The following is a 24,534-nucleotide window of genomic DNA, read 5'->3' as shown; positions in this document are numbered from 1 at the left end:
TGAGGTGTAAAGCAGGTGAGGTGTAAAGTGTAAAGCAGGCGAGGTGAAAAGCAGACGAGGTGCCAATTGTAAAGCAGGCGAGGTGTAAAGTGTAAAGCAGGCGAGGTGTAAAGTGTAAAGCAGGCGAGGTGTAAAGTGTAAAGCAGGCGAGGTGTAAAGTGTAAAGCAGGCGAGGTGTAAAGTGTAAAGCAGGCGAGGTGTAAAGTGTAAAGCAGGCGAGGTGTAAAGTGTAAAGCAGGCGAGGTGTAAAGTGTAAAGCAGGCGAGGTGTAAAGTGTAAAGCAGGCGAGGTGTAAAGTGTAAAGCAGGCGAGGTGTAAAGTGTAAAGCAGGCGAGGTGTAAAGTGCACCTGTTGGTAACACGATGCCGGTCCAGACTCCCAAATAGCTACAATCACAACAGACGTTTTCATGTTGACTTCTCATTTGTTGTGAAACAAAATAAGTCTTTATTTAAAAAATAAATGTATATATATACACAGTACCAGTCAAAAGTTTGGACACACCTACTCATTGCATTTTCATTATTTTTACTATTTTCTACATTGTAGAATTGTTGAACACATCAAAACTATGAAATAATTAAAATTCAAAAATCACCTTTATTTAACCAGGTAGGCTAGTTGAAAACAAGTTCTTGTTTACAACTGCGACCTGGCAAAGATAAAGCTAAGCAGTGTGACAAAAACAACAACACAGAGTTACACATAAACAAATGTACAGACAATAACACAGTGTGTGCAAATGGAGTAAGGAGGTAGGGCAATAAATAGGCCAATACTAGCGAAGTAATTACAATTTAGAAAATTAATACTGGAGTGATAGATGTGCAGATGATGATGTGCAAGTAGAAATACTGGTGTGCAAAAGAGCAAAAAAAAAGTAAATAAAAACACTGTGGGGATGAGGTAGTTGGATGGGCTATTTACAGATGGGCTGTGTACAGGTACAGCGATTGGTAAGCTGCTCAGATAGCTGATGCTTAAAGTTAGTGATGGAGATTTAAGTCTCCAACTTCAGCAATTCATTCCAGTCATTGGCAGCAGAGAACTGGAAGGAAAGGTGGCCAAAGTAGGTGTTGGCTTTGGGGATGACCAGTGAGATATACCTGCTGGAGCGCGTGCTACGGGTGGGTGTTGTAATGGTGACCAGTGAGCTGAGATAAGGCGGAGCTTTACCTAGCAAAGACTTATAGATGACCTGGAGCCAGTGGGTTTGGCGACGAATATGTAGCGAGGGCCAGCCAACGAGAGCATACAGGTCGCAATGGTGGGTAGTTTATGTTGCTTTGGTGACAAAACGGATGGCACTGTGATAGACTGCATCCAGTTTGTTGAGTAGAGTGTTGGAGGCTATTTTGTAAATGACATCGCAGAAGTCGAAAATCGGTAGGATAGTCAGTTTTACGAGGGTATGTTTGGCAGCGTGAGTGAAGGAGGCTTTGTTGCGAAATAGGAAGCAAATTCTAGATTTAATTTTGGATCGGAAATGCTTAATGTGAGTCTGGAAGGAGAGTTTACAGTCTAACCAGACACCTAGGTATTTATAGTTGTCCACATATTCTAAGTCAGAACCGTCCAGAGTAGTGATGCTAGTCAGGCGGGCGGGTGCGGGCAGCGATCGGTTGAAAAGCATGCATTTAGTTTTACTAGCGTTTAAGAGCAGTTGGAGTCCACGGAAGGAGAGTTGTATGGCAGTTGTATGGCATTGAAGCTCGTCTGGAGGTTAGTTAACACAGTGTCCAAAGAAGGGCCAGATGTATACAGAATGGTGTCGTCTGCGTAGAGGTGGATCAAGGAATCACCCGCAGCAAGAGCGACATCATTGATTTATACAGAGAACAGAGTCGGCCCAGAACTGAACCCTGTGGCACCCCCATAGAGACTGCCAGAGGTCCGGACAACAGGCCCTCTGATTTGACACACTGAACTCTATCTGAGAAGGAGTTGGTGAACCAGGCGAGGCAGTCATTTGAGAAACCAAGGCTATTAAGTCTGTCGATAAGAATACAGTGATTGACAGAGTCGAAAGCCTTGGCCAGGTCGATGAAGACAGCTGCACAGTACCCTCTTTTATCGATGGCTGTTATGATATCGTTTAGGACCTTGAGCGTGGCTGAGGTGCACCCGTGACCAGCTCTGAAACCAGATTGCACAGAGGAGAAGGTACGGTGGGATTCGAAATGGTCAGTGATCTGTTTGTTAACTTGGCTTTCAAAGACCTTAGAAAGGCAGGGTAGGATAGATATAGGTCTATAACAGTTTGGGTCTAGAGTGTCTCCCCCTTTGAAGAGGGGGATGACCGCGGCAGCTTTCCAATCTTTAGGAATCTCGGACGATACGAAAGAGAGATTGAACAGACTAGTAATAGGGGTTGCAACAATGGCGACGGATAATGTTAGAAAGAGAGGGTATATGGAATCATGTAGTAACCAAAAAAGTGTTAAACAAATCTAATTATATTTTATATTTGAGATTCTTCAAAGTAGCCACCCTTTGCCTTGATGACAGCTTTGTACACTCTTGGCATTCTCTCAACCGGCTTCATGAGGTAGTCACCTGGAATGCTTTTCCAACAGTCTAGAAGGAGTTCCCACATATGCTGAGCACTTGTTGGCTGCCTTTCCTTCACTCTGTGGTCCAACTCATCCCAAACCATCTCAATTGGGTCGGGTGATTGTGGAGGCCAGGTCATCTGATGCAGCACTCCATCACTCTCCTTCTTGGTCAAATAGCCCTTACACAGCCTGGAGTGTGTTGGGTCATTTTCCTGTTGAAAAATAAATGATAGTCCCACTAAGCACAAACCAGATGGGATGGTGTATTGCTGCAGAATGCTGTGGTAGCCATGCTGGTTAAGTGTGCCTTGAATTATAAATAAATCACAGACAGTGTCACCAGCAAAGCACCCCCACACCATCACACCATCACACCTCCTCCTCCATGCTTCACAGTGGGAACCACACATGCGGAGATCATCCCTTCACCTACTCTGTCTCAAAAAGACCAATAGCCTGGAATCACAAAAATACCTTTTTTTGAGGGGATTCTAATAAGGCGTGTTGTTTGGTTTAATGCTGAGATGATATTTAGCAATATCAATGCAAAATAGGCTACTCTGATGCATATCCTATAAATCAGATCGGGGAACCAAGTGAGCTCCATTGCCTACACACACTGCCCCGCGGCTGGAGTGATACGGCGCGTTACAATGTTCAGGTGGCACGGGAGTACGTGGAATGTCGGAGCGCACTACAAGGAGCCTCCCCTTTTGTGATGGAAAAATGACATTGTGACACTGCCCTACACTCCAAATCGTTCTTCTCCGTAGGGTATAAATCAGCCTTAAGGTGTCTGTGTATCTGCCCTACACTCCAAATCGTTCTTCTCCGTAGGGTATAAATCAGCCTTAAGGCGTCTGTGACACTGCCCTACACTCCAAATTGTTCTTCTCCGTAGGGTATAAATCAGCCTTAAGGTGTCTGTGTATCTGCCCTACACTCCAAATCGTTCTTCTCCGTAGGGTATAAATCAGCCTTAAGACGTCTGTGTATCTGCTCTACACTCCAAATCGTTCTTCTCCGTATAAATATAAATATATAAATCAGCCTTAAGACGTCTGTGTATCTGAGACGTGAGGTGCTGCGGTGGTGGTGAGACACGGCTGATTACTGAAAGACTGTATCTGCATCGCAAATGGCACCCTATTCCCTATAAAGTGCACTACTTTAGACCAGATCCCTGTGGCACCCTATTCCCTATAAAGTGCACTACTTTAGACCAGAGCCCTGTGGCACCCAGTGTAATAAATGTAGTACTTTTGACCAGAGGCTGTAGATGTGGTTTCTCTGTCTCCTCCCTGGCCTGCTGATTGGGACAGGGGGTAGAGTGGATTGGGAGTAGAGGCTGGATATGAAGGCTGACCTGCTGATTGGGACAGGGGGTAGAGTGGATTGGGAGTAGAGGCTGGATATGAAGGCTGGCCTGCTGACTGGGACAGGGGGTAGACTGGATTGGGAGTAGAGGCTGGATATGAAGGCTGGCCTGCTGATTGGGACAGGGTAGAGTGGATTGAGAGTAGAGGCTGGATATGAAGGCTGACCTGCTGATTGGGACAGGGGGTAGAGTGGATTGGGAGTAGAGGCTGGATATGAAGGCTGACCTGCTGATTGGGACAGGGGGTAGAGTGGATTGGGAGTAGAGGCTGGATATGAAGGCTGGCCTGCTGATTGGGACAGGGGGTAGAGTGGATTGGGAGTAGAGGCTGGATATGAAGGCTGACCTGCTGATTGGGACAGGGGGTAGAGTGGATTGGGAGTAGAGGCTGGATATGAAGGCTGGGCCTGCTGATTGGGACAGGGGGTAGCGTGGATGGAGAGTAGAGGCTGGATATGAAGGCTGGCCTGCTGATTGGGACAGGGGGGAAAGTGGATTGGGAGTAGAGGCTGGATATGAAGGCTGGCCTGCTGATTGGGACAGGGGGTAGACTGGATTGAGAGTAGAGGCTAGATATAAAGGCTGACTGTCTCACATCAACATGATTAAATCATTGGTTGTTAGAATCTGAGGAGATGATCACCTCAACTGCATTAGAAGCAATTTCTCTACCCGCTGTCCCCTGCGTGTGTGGGATGTCTGGGCGAAGAATGTTCGTCTTCGCCCGGAGAAATGTAACTAATCATTTCTCTGACTCATCCTCCCCCTCTCTCTCTTTCCTCCAGACTGTCACTTCGTAACAGACTACTTTACACGGACGCCTCGTAAGCTGAATGCATTTCGGTCCTTCGCCAGCGTGGAGCTGTTCCACTTCAGTGTTCCTGAAGACACCGTGGTGGCTGTGTGGAACCTCATCACCTTCAAGGAACAGGGAGGAACCTTCGGTGACAGCTGCCCCGACCGCAACGTCACCGTGTGAGTACACCTAACCCTAACCTGACCACAACGTCACAGTGTGAGTACATCTAACCCTAACCTGACCACAACATCACAGTGTGAGTACATCTAACCCTAACCTGACCACAACGTCACAGTGTGAGTACATCTAACCCTAACCTGACCACAACGTCACAGTGTGAGTACATCTAACCCTAACCTGACCACAACGTCACAGTGTGAGTACATCTAACCCTAATCTGACCACAACATCACAGTGTGAGTACATCTAACCTGACCACAACGTCACTGTGTGAGTACATCTAACCCTAACCTGACCACAACATCACAGTGTGAGTACATCTAACCCTAACCTGACCACAACGTCACAGTGTGAGTACATCTAACCCTAATCTGACCACAACATCACAGTGTGAGTACATCTAACCTGACCACAACGTCACAGTGTGAGTACATCTAACCTGACCACAACATCACAGTGTGAGTACATCTAACCCTAACCTGACCACAACGTCACAGTGTGAGTACATCTAACCTGACCACAATGTCACAGTGTGAGTACATCTAACCTGACCACAACGTCACCGTGTGAGTACATCTAACCTGACCACAACGTCACAGTGTGAGTACATCTAACCCTAATCTGACCACAACATCACCGTGTGAGTGCATCTAACCCTAACCTGACCACAACATCACAGTGTGAATACATCTAACCCTAACCTGACCACAACGTCACAGTGTGAGTACATCTAACCTGACCACAACGTCAGAGTGTCAGTACATCTAACCTGACCACAACATCACCGTGTGAGTACATCTAACCTGACCACAACGTCACAGTGTGAGTACATATAACCCTAACCTGACCACAACATCACCGTGTGAGTACATCTAACCTGACCACAACGTCACAGTGTGAGTACATCTAACCTGACCACAACGTCACCGTGTGAGTACATCTAACCCTAACCTGACCACAACATCACAGTGTGAATACATCTAACCCTAACCTGACCACAACATCACCGTGTGAGTACATCTAACCCTAACCTGACCACAACATCACCGTGTGAGTACATCTAACCTGACCACAACATCACCGTGTGAGTACATCTAACCCTAACCTGACCACAACATCACCGTGTGAGTACATCTAACCCTAACCTGACCACAACATCACCGTGTGAGTACATCTAACCCTAACCTGACCACAACATCACCGTGTGAGTACATCTAACCTGACCACAACATCACCGTGTGAGTACATCTAACCCTAACCTGACCACAACATCACCGTGTGAGTACATCTAACCTGACCACAACATCACCGTGTGAGTACATCTAACCCTAACCTGACCACAACATCACCGTGTGAGTACATCTAACCTGACCACAACGTCACAGTGTGAGTACATCTAACCCTAACCTGACCACAACATCACCGTGTGAGTACATCTAACCTGACCACAACATCACCGTGTGAGTACATCTAACCTGACCACAACATCACCGTGTGAGTACATCTAACCTGACCACAACATCACCGTGTGAGTACATCTAACCTGACCACAACATCACCGTGTGAGTACATCTAACCTGACCACAACATCAGAGTGTCAGTACATCTAACCTGACCACAACGTCAGAGTGTCAGTACATCTAACCTGACCACAACGTCAGAGTGTCAGTACATCTAACCTGACCACAACATCACCGTGTGAGTACATCTAACCTGACCACAACATCACCGTGTGAGTACATCTAACCTAACCACAACATCACCGTGTGAGTGGTTATTGTGTGGAGAGAGAGAAAGAATATAGGGAGAGAGATGAATAGAGTGGGAGAGAGATTGAGCCACTTGTCAATTACTTAGCTATTTAAACACCAGAAGTTAAACAAATGCAGATCACTTTCCTCATCTTCTCCTTGCATTGTGCCGCCCATCAGAGAGAGGCATCAGTTTTGAACAGATGGATAACAGATATCCCACAGCCCAGACCCCAGCACCATAGATAACAGGTATCCCACAGCCCAGACCCCAGCACCATAGATAACAGGTATCCCACAGCCCAGACCCCAGCACCATAGATAACAGGTATCCCACAGCCCAGACCCCAGCACCATAGATAACAGGTATCCCACAGCCCAGACCCCAGCACCATAGATAACAGATATCCCACAGCCCAGACCCCAGACCCCAACACCATAGATAACAGGTATCCCACAGCCCAGACCCCAGACCCATAGATAACAGATATCCCAGACCCCAGACCCCAACACCATAGATAACAGATATCCCACAGCCCAGACCCCAGACCCCAGCACCATAGATAACAGATATCCCAGACCCCAGACCCCAGCACCATAGATAACAGATATCCCACAGCCCAGACCCCAGCACCATAGATAACAGATATCCCACAGCCCAGACCCCAGCACCATAGATAACAGATATCCCAGACCCCAGACCCCAACACCATAGATAACAGATCTATTGTGCAAAGATCCCAGCTCCATATCAGTTTCCTGGCAGCCCTGTCTGTCTGTGGTTCGGTAACAAGGCCGTGGAGGAATTGACTTGCTGTGTTACACTACATGACAACACACAGCGACACAATTGGGCGATCACACAACCAATTACAGGCTCCGTCTCAGACATCACACCCACAGACAGGCAGGCAGACAGGCAGACAGGCAGGCGGACAGGCAGGCGGACATACACGCTGGGCATGATTGGCAATCTGAGAGACACTGTGAAGGGAAGGTTGATGAGGTAATTATAATGAACAAGCTTTCTGAGATGCTTTAGAACAGAACAAGTCAGTGGATCTGGAACAGAATCCCCCAGAATCCCCCAGACAGAACAAGTCAGTGGATCTTGAACAGAATCCCCCAGAATCCCCCAGAATCCTCCAGACAGAACAAGTCAGTGGATCTGGAACAGAATCCCCCAGAATCCCCCAGAATCCCCCAGACAGAACAAGTCAGTGGATCTTGAACAGAATCCCCCAGAATCCCCCAGACAGAACAAGTCAGTGGATCTTGAACAGAATCCCCCAGAATCCCCCAGACAGAACAAGTCAGTGGATCTTGAACAGAATCCCCCAGAATCCCCCAGACAGAACAAGTCAGTGGATCTTGAACAGAATCCCCCCAGACAGACACTGTACAGCTAGCTCCTGTAATCAGCCACTCTGAGCTCTGCTACTATGCCTGTGGGTTGGTGTGTCTCCCAAAATGGCACCCTGTCCCCCTATGTAGTATACTACTGTTGACCAGAGCCCTGTGAGGGTGCCATGTGGGACACAGCCTTGGTCTGTTTGTTGTCAACATCACTTCTACTGGCCTTGGGCTCCTCCTCTCTGATCTAACACTGATAAATAGGTGTCTCTTTAAAATAACACAATACAGCACAGAAACAGTAGAGATCACAGCCTCTTCCCAGCTGGGATGAAAGTCCCAGGGATCATCCTTCAGGGGAGAGGGGGGGGGGGGGGGAGGAGAGGGATATGGAGAGGTGGGGAGTGAGGGGAGAGGTGGGGAGTGAGGGGAGAGATAGGGAGATGTGAGGGGAGAGATAGGGAGAGGTGGGGAGTGAGGGGAGAGGTGGGGAGTGGTGGGGAGTGAGGGGAGAGATGGGGAGAAAGGGGGAGATCAGGGGAGAGAGGGGGGCAGAGGGAGGAGAGTTCAGGGAAGAGAGGGGGAGATCAGTGGAGAGAGGGGTGCAGAGGGAGGAGAGGAGAGGGGTGCAGAGGGAGGAGAGAGGGGGCAGAGGGAGGAGAGAGGTGGAGAGAATGACATTATCTCAGCAGGCCACAGTGAGGGGAGGAAAGAGGGAGAGGTGGGGAGTAAGGGGAGAGATAGGGAGAGGTGGTGAGTGAAGGGAGAGAGAAGGAGAGGTGGGGAGAGAGAGGGAGAGGTGGGGAGTGAGGGGATAGATGGTGAGTGAGGGAAGAGAGAGGGAGAGGTGGGGAGTGAGGGGAGAGGTAGGGAGTGAGGGGAGAGATGGTGAGTGAGGGAGAGGTGGGGAGTGAGGGGAGAGAGAGGGAGAGGTGGGGAGTGAGGGGAGAGATGGGGAGTGAGGGGAGAGAGAGGGAGAGGTGGTGAGTGAGGGGAGAGATGGTGAGTGAAGGGAGAGATAGGGAGTGAGGGGATGGGGTGGGGAGTGAGGGGAGAGATGGGGAGTGAGGGGAGAGATAGGGAGAGGTGGTGAGTGAGGGGAGAGATGGTGAGTGAGGGGAGAGATGGTGAGAGGTGGTGAGTGAAGGGAGAGATAGGGAGTGAGGGGATGGGGTGGGGAGTGAGGGGGAGAGGTGGGGAGTGAGGGGAGCGATAAGGAGAGGTGGGGAGGGAACGGAGAGATAGGGAAAGGTAGGGAGAGGTGGGGAGTGAGGGGAGAGAGAGGGAGAGGTGGGGCGTGAGGGGAGAGAGAAGGAGAGGTGGGGCGTGAGGGGAGAGAGAGGGAGAGGTGGTGAGTGAGGGGAGAGAGAGGGAGAGGTGTGGAATGAGGGGAGAGATAGGGAGAGGTGGGTAGTAAGGGGGGAGATAGGGAGAGGTGGGTAGTAAGGGGGGAGATAGGGAGAGGTGGGGAGTAAGGGGGGAGATAGGGAGAGGTGGGGAGTAAGGGGGGAGATAGGGAGAGGTGGGGAGAGATAGGGAGAGGTGGGGAGTAAGGGGAGAGATAGGGAGAGGTGGGTAGTGAGGGGAGAGATAGGGAGAGGTGGGGAGTAAGGGGAGAGATAGGGAGAGGTGGGGAGAGATAGGGAGAGGTGGGGAGTGAGGGGAGAGATAGGGAGAGGTGGGGAGTAAGGGGAGAGATAGGGAGAGGTGGGTAGTAAGGGGAGAGAGAAGGAGAGGTGGGGAGAGGTGGGGAGAGGTGGGGAGAGGTGGGGAGAGATAGGGAGAGTTGGGGAGTGAAGGGGAGAGATGGGGTGGGGAGTGAGGGGAGCGATAAGGAGAGGTGGGGAGGGAAGGGAGAGATAGGGAAAGGTAGGGAGAGGTGGGGCGTGAGGGGAGAGAGAGGGAGAGGTGGGGCGTGAGGGGAGAGAGAGGGAGAGGTGTGGAGTGAGGGGAGAGATAGGGAGAGGTGTGGAGTGAGGGGAGAGATGGGGAGAGGTGGGTAGTAAGCGGGGAGATAGGGATAGGTGGGGAGTAAGGGGAGAGAGAAGGAGAGGTGGGGAGAGGTGGGGCGTGAGGGGAGAGGGAGGGAGAGGTGGGGAGAGGTGGGGCGTGAGGGGAGAGATACGGAGAGGTGGTGAGTGAGGGGAGAGGTGGTGAGTGAGGGGAGAAAGAGGGAGAGGTGGTGAGTGAGGGGAGAGAGGGAGAGGTGGTGAGTGAGGGGAGAGGTGGGGAAGGAGGGGAGAGATAAGGAGAGGTGGGGAGGTGGGGAGGGAGGGGAGAGAGAGGGAGAGGTGGGGCGTGAGGGCGAGAGGTAGGGAGTGAGGGGGAGAGTTAGGGAGTGATGCGGAGAGGTAGGGAGTGAAAGAGGAGAGGTAGGGAGTGATGGGAGAGAGAGGGAGAGGTGGGCGTAAGGGGGAGAGTTAGGGAGTGGGGGGAGAGAGAGGGAGTGAGAGTGAGAGGTAGGGTGTGAGGGGGAGAGTGAGTGAGAGGTAGGGAGTGAGGGGGAGAGAGAGTGAGAGGTAGGGAGTGCGGGGTAGAGAGGGAAAGGTAGGGAAGAAGTGAGGGGGAGAGAGGGAGTGAGGGAGAGGTAGGGAGTGGGGATAGGTAGGGAAAAAGTGAGGGGGAGAGAGGGAGTGAGGGAGAGGTAGGGATTGGGGGTAGGTAGGGAAAAAGTGAGGGGGAGAGAGAGGGAGTGAGGGGTAGAAAAAGGAAGAGGGATGGAGAGGTGAGGAGTGGGGGGGAAGAGGGAGAGGGATGGAGAGGTGATGAGTGTGGGGGGAAGAGGGAGAGGGATGGAGAGGTGATGAGTGGGGGGGGAAGAGGGAGAGGGATGGAGAGGTGAGGAGTGGGGGGGGGGGGGGGGGAGAGGGAAAGCAGCAGCTTGAGTTATTACCTGTCAGAGAAACGAGGCCCAGGCTGAGGCCAGCCAACCAACCATTCCCTGGGGAAGCATGTCTATAAGAGTAGAGATGAGAGAACAGACCTTTAAGAGGAGAGAGGAGAGAGGAGAGAGGAGAAGAGAGGAGAAGAGAAGAGAGGAGAGAGGAGAAAAGAGGAGAGAGCAGAAAACAACTAAGAGGAGAGAGGAGAGAGGAGAAAACAGACCTTTAACAGGAGAGAGGAGAGAGGAGAAGAGAGGAGAGAGGAGAAGAGAGGAGAGAAGAGAGGGGAGAGGAGAGAGGAGAAGAGAGGAGAGAGCAGAAAACAACTAAGAGGAGAGAGGAGAGAGGAGAAGAGATGAGAGAAGAGAGGGGAGAGGAGAGAGGAGAAGAGAGGAGAGAAGAGAGAGGAGAAGACAGACCCTGGAGAGGAGGAGAAAACATGTATCACTAGAAACGCCATAAGCCAAAGGCCACTGACGTTTGATTGTGTCATTTTTTTTTTATCTGCCCAAAAAACAGATGTGCTGTCCTGTTCCTTACCTGACTTTCCCTAAATGTTAGTATTTTCCACGGCTAATTTGTCCGAATTTTGAAATATAAACAGAAAAGTATTTAGAGCCTTTTTTACCAGTTATTTTCACACCTATTTCTAAGTTAACCCACCATGACAATGTCCTGTAGGGCGTTGGTACCCGGCCAGGCTCCATGACAATGTCCTGTAGGACGTTGGTACCCGGCCAGGCTCCAAGACAATGTCCTGTAGGACGTTGGTACCCAGCCAGGCTCCAAGACAATGTGTTGTAGGACGTTGGTAACCAGCCAGGCACCAAGACAATGTGTTGTAGGACGTTGGTACCCGGCCAGGCTCCAAGACAATGTGCTGTAGGACGTTGGTACCCGGCCAGGCTCCAAGACAATGTTCTGTAGGATGTTGGTACCCAGCCAGGCTCCAAGACAATGTCCTGTAGGACGTTGGTACCCGGCCAGGCTCCAAGACAATGTCCTGTAGGACGTTGGTACCCGGCCAGGCTCCAAGACAATGTGCTGTAGGACGTTGGTACCCGGCCAGGCTCCAAGACAATGTGCTGTAGGACGTTGGTACCCGGCCAGGCTCCAAGTCAATGTGCTGTAGGTACCCAGCCAGGCTCCAAGACAATGTTCTGTAGGACGTTGGTACCCGGCCAGGCTCCAAGACAATGTTCTGTAGGACGTTGGTACCCAGCCAGGCGCTAAGACAATGTTCTGTAGGACGTTGGTACCCGGCCAGGCTCCAAGACGGTGTTCTGTAGGACGTTGGTACCCAGCCAGGCTCCAAGACGGTGTTCTGTAGGACGTTGGTACCCGGCCAGGCTCCCAGACAATGTCCTGTAGGACGTTGATACCCAGCCAGGCTCCAAGACAATGTCCTGTAGGACGTTGGTAACCAGCCAGGCTCCATGACAATGTTCTGTAGGACGTTGGTAACCAGCCAGGCTCCAAGACAATGTGGTGTAGGACGTTGGTACCCGGCCAGGCTCCAAGACAATGTTCTGTAGGACGTTGGTACCCAGCCAGGCACCAAGACAATGTCCTGTAGGACGTTGGTACCCGGCCAGGCACCAAGACAATGTCCTGTAGTACGTTGATACCCAGCCAGGCTCCAAGACAATGTCCTGTAGGACGTTGGTAACCAGCCAGGCTCCAAGACAATGTTCTGTAGGACGTTGGTACCCAGCCAGGCACCAAGACAATGTCCTGTAGGACGTTGGTACCCGGCCAAGCACCAAGACAATGTCCTGTAGGACGTTGGTACCCAGCCAGGCACCAAGACAATGTTCTGTAGGACGTTGGTACCCGGCCAGGCTCCAAGACAATGTGCTGTAGGACGTTGGTAACCAGCCAGGCTCCAAGACAATGTGGTGTAGGACGTTGGTACCCGGCCAGGCTCCAAGACAATGTTCTGTAGGACGTTGGTACCCAGCCAGGCACCAAGACAATGTCCTGTAGGACGTTGGTACCCGGCCAGGCACCAAGACAATGTCCTGTAGTACGTTGATACCCAGCCAGGCTCCAAGACAATGTCCTGTAGGACGTTGGTAACCAGCCAGGCTCCAAGACAATGTTCTGTAGGACGTTGGTACCCAGCCAGGCTCCAAGACAATGTTCTGTAGGACGTTGGTACCCAGCCAGACTCCAAGACAATGTGCTGTAGGACGTTGGTACCCGGCCAGGCTCCAAGACAATGTGGTGTAGGACGTTGGTACCCGGCCAGGCTCCAAGACAATGTTCTGTAGGACGTTGGTACCCAGCCAGGCACCAAGACAATGTCCTGTAGGACGTTGGTACCCGGCCAAGCACCAAGACAATGTCCTGTAGGACGTTGGTACCCAGCCAGGCACCAAGACAATGTTCTGTAGGACGTTGGTACCCGGCCAGGCTCCAAGACAATGTGCTGTAGGACGTTGGTAACCAGCCAGGCTCCAAGACAATGTGCTGTAGGACGTTGGTACCCGGCCAGGCTCCAAGACAATGTGCTGTAGGTACCCAGCCAGGCTCCAAGACAATGTTCTGTAGGACGTTGGTAACCAGCCATGCTCCAAGACAATGTTCTGTAGGATGTTGGTACCCGGCCAGGCTCCAAGACAATGTTCTGTAGGACGTTGGTACCCAGCCAGACGCCAAGACAATGTTCTGTAGGACGTTGGTACCCGGCCAGGATCCAAGACAATGTGCTGTAGGTACCCAGCCAGGCTCCAAGACAATGTTCTGTAGGACGTTGGTACCCGGCCAGGCTCCAAGACAATGTTCTGTAGGACGTTGGTACCCAGCCAGGCGCTAAGACAATGTTCTGTAGGACGTTGGTACCCGGCCAGGCTCCAAGACGGTGTTCTGTAGGACGTTGGTACCCAGCCAGGCTCCAAGACGGTGTTCTGTAGGACGTTGGTACCCGGCCAGGCTCCAAGACAATGTCCTGTAGGACGTTGATACCCAGCCAGGCTCCATGACAATGTTCTGTAGGACGTTGGTAACCAGCCAGGCTCCAAGACAATGTGCTGTAGGACGTTGGTACCCGGCCAGGCTCCAAGACAATGTTCTGTAGGACGTTGGTACCCAACCAGGCTCCAAGACAATGTTCTGTAGGACGTTGGTACCCAGCCAGACTCCAAGACAATGTGCTGTAGGACGTTGGTACCCGGCCAGGCTCCAAGACAATGTGGTGTAGGACGTTGGTACCCGGCCAGGCTCCAAGACAATGTTCTGTAGGACGTTGGTACCCAGCCAGGCACCAAGACAATGTCCTGTAGGACGTTGGTACCCGGCCAGGCACCAAGACAATGTCCTGTAGTACTTTGATACCCAGCCAGGCTCCAAGACAATGTCCTGTAGGACGTTGGTACCCAGCCAGGCTCCAAGACAATGTTCTGTAGGACGTTGGTACCCAGCCAGACTCCAAGACAATGTGCTGTAGGACGTTGGTACCCGGCCAGGCTCCAAGACAATGTGGTGTAGGACGTTGGTACCCGGCCAGGCTCCAAGACAATGTTCTGTAGGACGTTGGTACCCAGCCAGGCACCAAGACAATGTCCTGTAGGACGTTGGTACCCGGCCAGGCACCAAGACAATGTCCTGTAGGACGTTGGTACCCAGCCAGGCACCAAGACAATGTTCTGTGGGACGTTGGTACCCGGCCAGGCTCCAAGACAATGTGCTGTAGGACGTTGGTAACCAGCCAGGCTCCAAGACAATGTGCTGTAGGACGTTGGTACCCGGCCAGGCTCCAAGACAATGTGCTGTAGGTACCCAGCCAGGCTCCAAGACAATGTTCTGTAGGACGTTGGTAACCAGCCATGCTCCAAGACAATGTTCTGTAGGATGTTGGTACCCGGCCAGGCTCCAAGACAATGTTCTGTAGGACGTTGGTACCCAGCCAGACTCCAAGACAATGTTCTGTAGGACGTTGGTACCCGGCCAGGCTCCAAGACAATGTGCTGTAGGTACCCAGCCAGGCTCCAAGACAATGTTCTGTAGGACGTTGGTACCCGGCCAGGCTCCAAAACAATGTTCTGTAGGACGTTGGTACCCAGCCAGACTCCAAGACAATGTGCTGTAGGACGTTGGTACCCGGCCAGGCTCCAAGACAATGTGGTGTAGGACGTTGGTACCCGGCCAGGCTCCAAGACAATGTTCTGTAGGACGTTGGTACCCAGCCAGGCACCAAGACAATGTCCTGTAGGACGTTGGTACCCGGCCAGGCACCAAGACAATGTCCTGTAGGACGTTGGTACCCAGCCAGGCACCAAGACAATGTTCTGTAGGACGTTTGTACCCGGCCAGGCTCCAAGACGGTGTTCTGTAGGACGTTGGTACCCAGCCAGGCTCCAAGACGGTGTTCTGTAGGACGTTGGTACCCGGCCAGGCTCCAAGACAATGTCCTGTAGGACGTTGGTACCCAGCCAGACTCCAAGACAATGTTCTGTAGGACGTTGGTACCCGGCCAGGCTCCAAGACAATGTGCTGTAGGTACCCAGCCAGGCTCCAAGACAATGTTCTGTAGGACGTTGGTACCCGGCCAGGCTCCAAGACAATGTTCTGTAGGACGTTGGTACCCAGCCAGGCGCTAAGACAATGTTCTGTAGGACGTTGGTACCCGGCCAGGCTCCAAGACGGTGTTCTGTAGGACGTTGGTACCCAGCCAGGCTCCAAGACGGTGTTCTGTAGGACGTTGGTACCCGGCCAGGCTCCAAGACAATGTCCTGTAGGACGTTGATACCCAGCCAGGCTCCAAGACAATGTCCTGTAGGACGTTGGTAACCAGCCAGGCTCCATGACAATGTTCTGTAGGACGTTGGTAACCAGCCAGGCTCCAAGACAATGTGCTGTAGGACGTTGGTACCCGGCCAGGCTCCAAGACAATGTTCTGTAGGACGTTGGTACCCAGCCAGGCTCCAAGACAATGTTCTGTAGGACGTTGGTACCCAGCCAGACTCCAAGACAATGTGCTGTAGGACGTTGGTACCCGGCCAGGCTCCAAGACAATGTGGTGTAGGACGTTGGTACCCGGCCAGGCTCCAAGACAATGTTCTGTAGGACGTTGGTACCCAGCCAGGCACCAAGACAATGTCCTGTAGGACGTTGGTACCCGGCCAGGCACCAAGACAATGTCCTGTAGTACGTTGATACCCAGCCAGGCTCCAAGACAATGTCCTGTAGGACGTTGGTAACCAGCCAGGCTCCAAGACAATGTTCTGTAGGACGTTGGTACCCAGCCAGACGCCAAGACAATGTTCTGTAGGACGTTGGTACCCGGCCAGGATCCAAGACAATGTGCTGTAGGTACCCAGCCAGGCTCCAAGACAATGTTCTGTAGGACGTTGGTACCCGGCCAGGCTCCAAGACAATGTTCTGTAGGACGTTGGTACCCAGCCAGGCGCTAAGACAATGTTCTGTAGGACGTTGGTACCCGGCCAGGCTCCAAGACGGTGTTCTGTAGGACGTTGGTACCCAGCCAGGCTCCAAGACGGTGTTCTGTAGGACGTTGGTACCCGGCCAGGCTCCAAGACAATGTCCTGTAGGACGTTGATACCCAGCCAGGCTCCATGACAATGTTCTGTAGGACGTTGGTAACCAGCCAGGCTCCAAGACAATGTGCTGTAGGACGTTGGTACCCGGCCAGGCTCCAAGACAATGTTCTGTAGGACGTTGGTACCCAACCAGGCTCCAAGACAATGTTCTGTAGGACGTTGGTACCCAGCCAGACTCCAAGACAATGTGCTGTAGGACGTTGGTACCCGGCCAGGCTCCAAGACAATGTGGTGTAGGACGTTGGTACCCGGCCAGGCTCCAAGACAATGTTCTGTAGGACGTTGGTACCCAGCCAGGCACCAAGACAATGTCCTGTAGGACGTTGGTACCCGGCCAGGCACCAAGACAATGTCCTGTAGTACTTTGATACCCAGCCAGGCTCCAAGACAATGTCCTGTAGGACGTTGGTACCCAGCCAGGCTCCAAGACAATGTTCTGTAGGACGTTGGTACCCAGCCAGACTCCAAGACAATGTGCTGTAGGACGTTGGTACCCGGCCAGGCTCCAAGACAATGTGGTGTAGGACGTTGGTACCCGGCCAGGCTCCAAGACAATGTTCTGTAGGACGTTGGTACCCAGCCAGGCACCAAGACAATGTCCTGTAGGACGTTGGTACCCGGCCAGGCACCAAGACAATGTCCTGTAGGACGTTGGTACCCAGCCAGGCACCAAGACAATGTTCTGTGGGACGTTGGTACCCGGCCAGGCTCCAAGACAATGTGCTGTAGGACGTTGGTAACCAGCCAGGCTCCAAGACAATGTGCTGTAGGACGTTGGTACCCGGCCAGGCTCCAAGACAATGTGCTGTAGGTACCCAGCCAGGCTCCAAGACAATGTTCTGTAGGACGTTGGTAACCAGCCATGCTCCAAGACAATGTTCTGTAGGATGTTGGTACCCGGCCAGGCTCCAAGACAATGTTCTGTAGGACGTTGGTACCCAGCCAGACTCCAAGACAATGTTCTGTAGGACGTTGGTACCCGGCCAGGCTCCAAGACAATGTGCTGTAGGTACCCAGCCAGGCTCCAAGACAATGTTCTGTAGGACGTTGGTACCCGGCCAGGCTCCAAAACAATGTTCTGTAGGACGTTGGTACCCAGCCAGACTCCAAGACAATGTGCTGTAGGACGTTGGTACCCGGCCAGGCTCCAAGACAATGTGGTGTAGGACGTTGGTACCCGGCCAGGCTCCAAGACAATGTTCTGTAGGACGTTGGTACCCAGCCAGGCACCAAGACAATGTCCTGTAGGACGTTGGTACCCGGCCAGGCACCAAGACAATGTCCTGTAGGACGTTGGTACCCAGCCAGGCACCAAGACAATGTTCTGTAGGACGTTTGTACCCGGCCAGGCTCCAAGACGGTGTTCTGTAGGACGTTGGTACCCAGCCAGGCTCCAAGACGGTGTTCTGTAGGACGTTGGTACCCGGCCAGGCTCCAAGACAATGTCCTGTAGGACGTTGGTACCCAGCCAGACTCCAAGACAAGGTTCTGTAGGACGTTGGTACCCGGCCAGGCTCCAAGACAATGTGCTGTAGGTACCCAGCCAGGCTCCAAGACAATGTTCTGTAGGACGTTGGTACCCGGCCAGGCTCCAAGACAATGTTCTGTAGGACGTTGGTACCCAGCCAGGCGCTAAGACAATGTTCTGTAGGACGTTGGTACCCGGCCAGGCTCCAAGACGGTGTTCTGTAGGACGTTGGTACCCAGCCAGGCTCCAAGACGGTGTTCTGTAGGACGTTGGTACCCGGCCAGGCTCCAAGACAATGTCCTGTAGGACGTTGATACCCAGCCAGGCTCCAAGACAATGTCCTGTAGGACGTTGGTAACCAGCCAGGCTCCATGACAATGTTCTGTAGGACGTTGGTAACCAGCCAGGCTCCAAGACAATGTGCTGTAGGACGTTGGTACCCGGCCAGGCTCCAAGACAATGTTCTGTAGGACGTTGGTACCCAGCCAGGCTCCAAGACAATGTTCTGTAGGACGTTGGTACCCAGCCAGACTCCAAGACAATGTGCTGTAGGACGTTGGTACCCGGCCAGGCTCCAAGACAATGTGGTGTAGGACGTTGGTACCCGGCCAGGCTCCAAGACAATGTTCTGTAGGACGTTGGTACCCAGCCAGGCACCAAGACAATGTCCTGTAGGACGTTGGTACCCGGCCAGGCACCAAGACAATGTCCTGTAGTACGTTGATACCCAGCCAGGCTCCAAGACAATGTCCTGTAGGACGTTGGTAACCAGCCAGGCTCCAAGACAATGTTCTGTAGGACGTTGGTACCCAGCCAGACTCCAAGACAATGTGCTGTAGGACGTTGGTACCCAGCCAGGCACCAAGACAATGTCCTGTAGGACGTTGGTACCCGGCCAGGCACCAAGACAATGTCCTGTAGGACGTTGGTACCCAGCCAGGCACCAAGACAATGTTCTGTAGGACGTTGGTACCCGGCCAGGCTCCAAGACAATGTGCTGTAGGACGTTGGTAACCAGCCAGGCTCCAAGACAATGTGCTGTAGGACGTTGGTACCCGGCCAGGCTCCAAGACAATGTGCTGTAGGTACCCAGCCAGGCTCCAAGACAATGTTCTGTAGGACGTTGGTAACCAGCCATGCTCCAAGACAATGTTCTGTAGGATGTTGGTACCCGGCCAGGCTCCAAGACAATGTTCTGTAGGACGTTGGTACCCAGCCAGACTCCAAGACAATGTTCTGTAGGACGTTGGTACCCGGCCAGGCTCCAAGACAATGTGCTGTAGGTACCCAGCCAGGCTCCAAGACAATGTTCTGTAGGACGTTGGTACCCGGCCAGGCTCCAAGACAATGTTCTGTAGGACGTTGGTACCCAGCCAGGCGCTAAGACAATGTTCTGTAGGACGTTGGTACCCGGCCAGGCTCCAAGACGGTGTTCTGTAGGACGTTGGTACCCAGCCAGGCTCCAAGACGGTGTTCTGTAGGACGTTGGTAACCAGCCAGGCTCCATGACAATGTTCTGTAGGACGTTGGTAACCAGCCAGGCTCCAAGACAATGTGCTGTAGGACGTTGGTACCCGGCCAGGCTCCAAGACAATGTGCTGTAGGACGTTGGTACCCGGCCAGGCTCCAAGACAATGTGGTGTAGGACGTTGGTACCCGGCCAGGCTCCAAGACAATGTTCTGTAGGACGTTGGTACCCAGCCAGGCACCAAGACAATGTCCTGTAGGACGTTGGTACCCGGCCAGGCACCAAGACAATGCCCTGTAGTACGTTGATACCCAGCCAGGCTCCAAGACAATGTCCTGTAGGACGTTGGTAACCAGCCAGGCTCCAAGACAATGTTCTGTAGGACGTTGGTACCCAGCCAGACTCCAAGACAATGTGCTGTAGGACGTTGGTACCCGGCCAGGCTCCAAGACAATGTGGTGTAGGACGTTGGTACCCGGCCAGGCTCCAAGACAATGTTCTGTAGGACGTTGGTACCCAGCCAGGCACCAAGACAATGTCCTGTAGGACGTTGGTACCCGGCCAGGCACCAAGACAATGTCCTGTAGTACGTTGATACCCAGCCAGGCTCCAAGACAATGTCCTGTAGGACGTTGGTACTCAGCCAGGCTCCAAAACAATGTTCTGTAGGACGTTGGTACCCAGCCAGACTCCAAGACAATGTGCTGTAGGACGTTGGTACCCGGCCAGGCTCCAAGACAATGTGGTGTAGGACGTTGGTACCCGGCCAGGCTCCAAGACAATGTTCTGTAGGACGTTGGTACCCAGCCAGGCACCAAGACAATGTCCTGTAGGACGTTGGTACCCGGCCAGGCACCAAGACAATGTCCTGTAGGACGTTGGTACCCAGCCAGGCACCAAGACAATGTTCTGTAGGACGTTGGTACCCGGCCAGGCTCCAAGACAATGTGCTGTAGGACGTTGGTAACCAGCCAGGCTCCAAGACAATGTGCTGTAGGACGTTGGTACCCGGCCAGGCTCCAAGACAATGTGCTGTAGGTACCCAGCCAGGCTCCAAGACAATGTTCTGTAGGACGTTGGTAACCAGCCATGCTCCAAGACAATGTTCTGTAGGATGTTGGTACCCGGCCAGGCTCCAAGACAATGTTCTGTAGGACGTTGGTACCCAGCCAGACTCCAAGACAATGTTCTGTAGGACGTTGGTACCCGGCCAGGCTCCAAGACAATGTTCTGTAGGACGTTGGTACCCAGCCAGGCGCTAAGACAATGTTCTGTAGGACGTTGGTACCCGGCCAGGCTCCAAGACGGTGTTCTGTAGGACGTTGGTACCCAGCCAGGCTCCAAGACGGTGTTCTGTAGGACGTTGGTACCCGGCCAGGCACCAAGACAATGTGCTGTAGGACGTTGGTACCCGGCCAGGCTCCAAGACAATGTCCTGTAGGACGTTGTTACCCAGCCAGGCTCCAAGACAATGTTCTGTAGGACGTTGGTAACCAGCCAGGCTCCATGACAATGTTCTGTAGGACGTTGGTAACCAGCCAGGCTCCAAGACAATGTCCTGTAGGACGTTGGTACCCGGCCAGACTCCAAGACAATGTGCTGTATGACGTTGGTACCCAGCCAGGCTCCAAGACAATGTGCTGTAGGACGTTGGTACCCAGCCAGCCAGGCTCCAAGACAATGTCCTGTAGGACGTTGGTACCCAGCCAGGCTCCAAGACAATGTGCTGTAGGACGTTGGTACCCAGCCAGGCTCCAAGACAATGTCCTGTAGGACGTTGGTACCCGGCCAGGCTCCAAGACAATGTTCTCTAGGACGTTGGTACCCGGCCAGGCTCCAAGACAATGTTCTGTAGGACGTTGGTACCGAGTCAGGCTCCAAGACAATGTTCTGTAGGACGTTGGTACCCGGCCAGGCTCCAAGACAATGTACTGTAGGACGTTGGTACCCGGCCAGGCTCTAAGACAATGTCCTGTAGGACGTTGGTACCCGGCCAGGCTCCAAGACAATGTTCTGTAGGTCGCTAGTACCTTATTTCTTACTTAATGTAAATGAGTCCTAACTGAATGATAAGGAGGGTGAAGAGGTTGATTTAATTTAGAAAGACAATGTCATGAGTTTGTGTTATGCCTATTTATCAGCAGCACATTTTTATGTATTTATTTATTTCACCTTTATTTAACCAGGTAGGCTAGTTGAGAACGAGTTCTCGTTTACAACTGCAACCTGGACAAGATAAAGCAAAGCAGTGCGACACATACAACACCACGGAGTTACATATGGAATAATCAAACGTGCAGTCAATAACCTAATTTGACCACTCGCCTTGCAGTTGATACCTTTCTATTTTAAGTTTCACTTTATAAAAATAATCTGTTATGGAACAGTTTTTACTGTAATTCTGTTAGTAATCACATGTATTGTAAGAGAAATAACAACATGCTATGTGTTGCAGTAGGCCTTTAGAATGATTCAAAACATATCCTTGACTCTATCCAAGTTGATGAATGGGAAACGATGCTAGTCAGCCTGCACAGCCGGCCCATCGAAACTAAACTATACCAAAACTGATTTCACACATGACAGTTAGCCTTTAGACAAGATTACATTGACAACAATCTGATGGGTGTGTTAGGCGTAGCAACACTGGGGAACCCAAGAGCAGACTCAGATGAGGAAACAGGGATGAATGAACCAAAATATTTATTGAGTGCAGATCCAGGGAAGCTCGGAAGATTTGCAGAAAAACCAGATGTGGAGACTGAGGTTGGAGTTGGCTTAGTAGAACAGGTCCTGAGGGGGAATCCAAGGTAGTGGTGGTGAGATGTGGAGACTGAGGTTGGAGTTGGCTTAGTAGAACAGGTCCTGAGGGGGAATCCAAGGTAGTGGTGGTGAGATGTGGAGACTGAGGTTGGAGTTGGCTGAGTAGAACAGGTCCTGAATCCAAGGTAGTTGGGTGGTGAGATGTGGAGACTGAGGTTGGAGTTGGCTTAGTAGAACAGGTCCTGAGGGGGAATCCAAGGTAGTGGTGGTGAGATGTGGAGACTGAGGTTGGAGTTGGCTGAGTAGAACAGGTCCTGAATCCAAGGTAGTGGTGGTGAGATGTGGAGACTGAGGTTGGAGTTGGCTGAGTAGAACAGGTCCTGAGGGGAATCCAAGGTAGTGGTGGTGAGATGTGGAGACTGAGGTTGGAGTTGGCTGAGTAGAACAGGTCCTGAGAGGAATTCAAGGTAGTGGTGATGAGATGTGGAGACTGAGGTTGGAGTTGGCTGAGTAGAACAGGTCCTGAGAGGAATCCAAGGTAGTGGTGGTGAGATGTGGAGACCGAGGTTGGAGTTGGCTGAGTAGAACAGGTCCTGAGAGGAATCCAAGGTAGTGGTGGTGAGATGTGGAGACTGAGGTTGGAGTTGGCTGAGTAGAACAGGTCCTGAGGGGGAATCCAAGGTAGTTGGGTGGTGAGATGTGGAGACTGAGGTTGGAGTTGGCTGAGTAGAACAGGTCCTGAGGGGAATTCAAGGTAGTGGTGGTGAGATGTGGATACTGAGGTTGGAGTTGGCTGAGTAGAACAGGTCCTGAGGGGAATCCAAGGTAGTGGTGATGAGATGTGGAGACTGAGGTTGGAGTTGGCTGAGTAGAACAGGGTAAACAGGTCCTGAGGGGAATCCAAGGTAGTGGTGGTGAGATGTGGAGACTGAGGTTGGAGTTGGCTGAGTAGAACAGGGTAAACAGGTCCTGAGGGGAATCCAAGGTAGTGGTGGTGAGTAAAATCCAGAGAAAGGTAGTTGGGTGGTGAGATGTGGAACAGGAGACAGGAGCCAGAGACAGAGCGGTAACTGCAATGAGAGGCTAAACGGTGTCAGGCAGGGAAACAGGCACAGCAGAGTAACAGGATCTTGCGTAATCATAAAAGGCTAGAATCAGGAACTGACTGAGCAGAGATTACGATCTGGCAGAGTGGAAGTGGCAGGACTGAGTATTTGTAGAGGTCTTGATTATGGAACGAGTTGCAGCTGGTAGGGATCTGCTTTGACTCCAGCACACCTGTCTCCAACCACATAATCACACAGCGAGGGAGAGGGAGAAAGAGAGAGATAAAGTGTACAGGGGGAGTCACTGCAGGTTAAGAAGACACCGGATGAACACCAGAGGGCGTAGTAGGAGCAGATGTGACAGGGTGACAACATCAGGCCCAAAAGTTGTCAAATTGTTCAGACTCACATGCAGGTAAAACCTTGTGATTTCTATATAGTATCAGAAAGAGCATATTCTGCAGTTTCTATGACACTTACCTTTGTCAAATAACTCTCAGAGGTGTAGGTCTTTTTCCAAATTTCACTTTTCCGAAGAATATCCGTACTGTCCATGCATTTAGCACGTCATGTCGGCAGGTGCACACGAAACAAGACCCATGAAAACTGTGTGCAGTGAAACCGATTTTTTTGTGGTTCTTCCTCACATAAAGCCCCAAAGCTATGTGCTGACTGTGGACCCCAAGCAGAAAGAGAAGACTGAAGCTGTGTGCTGACTGTGGACCCCAAGCAGAAAGAGAAGACTGAAGCTGTGTGCTGACTGTGGACCCCAAGCAGAAAGAGGAGACTGAAGCTGTGTGGTGACTGTGGACCCCAAGCAGAAAGAGAAGACTGAAGCTGTGTGGTGACTGTGGACCCCAAGCAGAAAGAGAAGACTGAAGCTGTGTGGTGACTGTGGACCCCAAGCAGAAAGAGAAGACTGAAGCTGTGTGGTGACTGTGGACCCCAAGCAGAAAGAGAAGACTGAAGCTGTGTGCTGACTGTGGACCCCAAGCAGAAAGAGAAGACTGAAGCTGTGTGGTGACTGTGGACCCCAAGCAGAAAAAGAAGACTGAAGCTGTGTGGTGACTGTGGACCCCAAGCAGAAAGAGAAGACTGAAGCTGTTTGCTGACTGTGGACCCCAAGCAGAAAGAGAAGACTGAAGCTGTTTGCTGACTGTGGACCCCAAGCAGAAAGAGAAGACTGAAGCTGTTTGCTGACTGTGGACCCCAAGCAGAAAGAGAAGACTGATTTATTTATCCAGCATTTATTTATCTGCATTTATATATTCTGCATTTATATATCCAGTATTTATTTATCAAGCATTTATTAATCAAGCATTTATTTATC

At 51.9% G+C, this 24,534-nt stretch overlaps 1 protein-coding gene across 4 annotated transcripts in view; it reads left to right on the top strand.

Annotated features, from left to right (window-relative positions):
* Positions 1-4,631: 4,631 nt before the first annotated feature.
* The window catches only part of tmem8b (transmembrane protein 8B), a 243,656-nt gene continuing 223,753 nt past the window's right edge, over positions 4,632-24,534 (top strand). For 3 of the 4 annotated variants that reach the window (XR_008755083.1, XR_008755084.1, XM_055887873.1), the window contains exon 1: positions 4,637-4,908. The gene's annotated coding sequence lies outside the window, so the exon portion shown is untranslated. Of the gene's footprint in view, positions 4,909-24,534 lie in introns of all 4 variants that reach the window. The other variant, XM_055887874.1, reaches the window with a different exon arrangement.

Source organism: Salvelinus fontinalis, chromosome 28, assembly GCF_029448725.1.
Source record: "Salvelinus fontinalis isolate EN_2023a chromosome 28, ASM2944872v1, whole genome shotgun sequence".
Taxonomy (NCBI): Eukaryota; Metazoa; Chordata; class Actinopteri; order Salmoniformes; family Salmonidae; genus Salvelinus; species Salvelinus fontinalis.
Note: the sequence above shows the minus strand (reverse complement) of the source record. Positions and strands in the feature narration are given on the sequence as shown.